Genomic DNA, 3,210 nt, shown 5'->3' with positions numbered 1-3,210 from the left:
CATAACTTTCCTTCCAAGGAGTAAGCATCTTCAAGTAAACATCCAATCAAAACAAATTAAGAGTAGGCCAGCTCCCAAGCTTGCCCACAGATGCTGTCTTAATTTGGAACACAACTGAACTCTCGTCCATTGTAATCTGTGATGAGTCTTAGAGCCATTTGAAAAACAGAAGCAAAGGGGACATGTGTAAAGGCAGCTTTTGCACAGTTTCTGAGTGTACATTCAGCTTGAACAAAATTTTTCAACAGGCAAAATTTGCATTTGTCTATTGCCTATGCAAGAGACAAATGTCAACTCAGAAATAGTACGATGTGTGGCAGATATTTTAAACGTAATTGATACAAGGTTCCCTCCCACCCCTGTCTTCTTCCTCCTCCAACTTCCCCCTGGGACCGTGCAGAAAAGATCTTCTTCTCACCTCCACCTCCAGGATGCACAGCCAGCATTTTCTGAGCTTTCCAGAAAGGAAGCAGACTCACTGGTGTGACAGCTGGCATCAGAGTCAGGACTTGAACTGCCTCGCAGAAGACCTTGGCTTCCCAAGGGTGACTGCTGGCAGCTCTGATGGTGCCTAAGAAGAATCAGCCTTCTCTAAAAGCTCACATGGAGAGGACTCAGTATGCAACTCACTCTCCTCGTTTGGAGTGGAAATACTGCAATGATTAGCATCCTTTTTAGACAGTGCAGGGTTGCTTAATGAGCCCATCTGCCAGCGTAGTCTCTGGGGTTCCTCTCTTTTATCTGTTCGCTTCCTCTGGTGGTTCTGGATTCGTGGGCTCCTTTGTCTCCTCCTTCTGACAAATCAGCCATGAATGCTTTCTGTTTTTCCCACTGGAAGGTGGTTGTTTTTTGTTTGTTTTCCTATTAATTATATAACAGATTCAGCTTCTGGAGACTCAAGTGAATTATTGTGCATGAAAATGAGAGGAAACTGGTAGATACAGCACTGAAAGTAGGAGCTTTGTAGACAGGACACCTGACTTCAAACTCTGTCTCAAACCACTTTCTGCTGCAACAGACTGTGGGAGGAACATCTCCGAGTCTAGCTTTCTCCTCCATGAAACAAGCCCTTCCCCTGCTCTTCGTTTTCCTCCTCAGAGACTGCTCATAGTCTGTTACGACCATTGTAATGATTTTCTAGGAAGCTGGATCTTGTAGAATAAGAAGAGATTCTATATCGCCTCCATTTTCTTTTTTATCATCTCCTCTCTCAAGGTAATTTACTCTTTTCTTCTTCCTTTTGTTATTGTTAGAAAATTATTATTTCATCATCACTCTTCACATTTCCTTCAAGATTTCCTCCTGTTTTTTTCTTCTGCTTGCCTTAGTCTCTTCGTTCCTTCTTCCCTTTCTTCCTTCTTCCTTCCTTTTCTCTCCTTGTCCTTTGCTTCCTCCTTCCTCCTTCTGTTCCTTTCCCTTCCCCGCTTCTTGCTTTTCCACTCCTCCCAATCCTCAACCTCTAACACATTACCGTTTCCTGTGATCGTCTCCATCATTTGAGAGAGAGCAGAACTATCGGTATGGATTTATTTCCAGATGCTTTATCTCAAAAGAGATAAAAAAAAAAACAAAACACCTTGGTAATCTAAAGTATTCGCTGAGAAGAAAGAAGGTACATCAAACAACCTTCTTCAAGGTTTATTTTCATCACATTCTTACAAAGGACCGTCAAAAGCAAATGGACTGCGACTGTTCTTAGCAAGATTCTATGCTTCATTTGGTGATGACATAGACCTGAAACGTGTGGTGTAAGTCAGTGTAGGACAGATAAAGCTGGACCGAGGCAGTCACTCTAGACAAAGTAAAAAACTTGACTTCCCTGCAAAGCACATATCCTGTAATTTTATTTGAAGCAGAGGCTGAAGACTTAGAGAAAAATTAAAAAGAAGGATCTCTGCAGGGGGGAGAGCTCTTCTGGGGTAGGGCAGGCATTACTTTCAAACTTGCTGAGAAAATGTTATGTTAAAGAATTCAAATTATCACATGGGGCTTGTTAATTTTTCAGCACTTATTTATTAAATGCCTACTATGTCTCTGGTGTACTTCTAGGAGCTTGGAATGTGGCTGTTAATGCAAAGTCCTTGTTCTCATGGAACTTACATTCTAGTTGGGAAGATACAGCAAGCAAAAATTGGGCATAGGTATAAAAAATAACAATGGATGGTAGGAGTTAATCCCAAGGAAAGAAAAATTAAAGCAATAAAAGTGGGTAAAGAGTAAGGAAAGATGTGATTCTAGACAGGCTTGGTGGGAAAACTGGTAAATAAGCAACCTTGAATAAAGAAGGGGTTCAGTTCAGTTCAGTCACTCAGTCCTGTCCGACTCTTTGTGACCCCATGAATCCCAGCATGTAAGGCCTCCCTGTCCATCACCAACTCCTGGAGTTCACCCAGACTTACGTCCATCAGGTCACTGATGCCATCCAGCCATCTCATCTTCTGTCGTCCCCTTCTCTTCCTGCCCCCAATTCCTCCTAGCATCAGAGTCTTTTCCAAAGAGTCAACTCTTCACATGAGGTGGCCAAAGTACTGGAGTTTCAGCTTCAGCATCATTCCTTCCAAAGAGCACCCAGGGCTGATCTCCTTCAGAATGGACTGGTTGGATCTCCTTGCAGTCCAAGGGACTCTCAAGAGTCTTCTCCAACACCACAGTTCAAAAGCATCAATTCTTTGGTGCTCAGCTTTCTTCACAGTCCAACTCTCACATCCATACATGACTACTGGAAAAACCATAGCCTTGACTAGATGGACCTTTGTTGGCAAAGTAATGTCTCTGCTTTTCAATATGCTATCTAGGTTGGTCATAACTTTCCTTCCAAGGAGTAAGCGTCTTTTAATTTCATGGCTGCAGTCACCATCTGCAGTGATTTTGGAGCCCCCCAAAATAAAGTCTGACACTGTTTCCACTGTTTCCCCATCAATTTGCCATGAAGTGATGGGACCAGATGCCATGATCTTCGTTTTCTGAATGTTGAGCTTTAAGCCAACTTTTTCACTCTCCACTTTCATTTTCATCAAGAGGCTTTTTAGTTCCTCTTCACTTTCTGCCATAAGAGTGGTGTCATCTGCATATCTGAGGTTATTGATATTTCTCCCGGCAATCTTGATTCCAGCTTGTGCTTCTTCCAGCCCAGCGTTTCTCATGATGTACTCTGCATATAAGTTAAATAAGCAGAGTGACAATATACAGACTTGACATACTCCTTTTCCT

This window comes from Bubalus bubalis, chromosome 15 (genome assembly GCF_019923935.1).
Source record: "Bubalus bubalis isolate 160015118507 breed Murrah chromosome 15, NDDB_SH_1, whole genome shotgun sequence".
Taxonomy (NCBI): Eukaryota; Metazoa; Chordata; class Mammalia; order Artiodactyla; family Bovidae; genus Bubalus; species Bubalus bubalis.
This window is presented reverse-complemented; position numbering follows the sequence as displayed.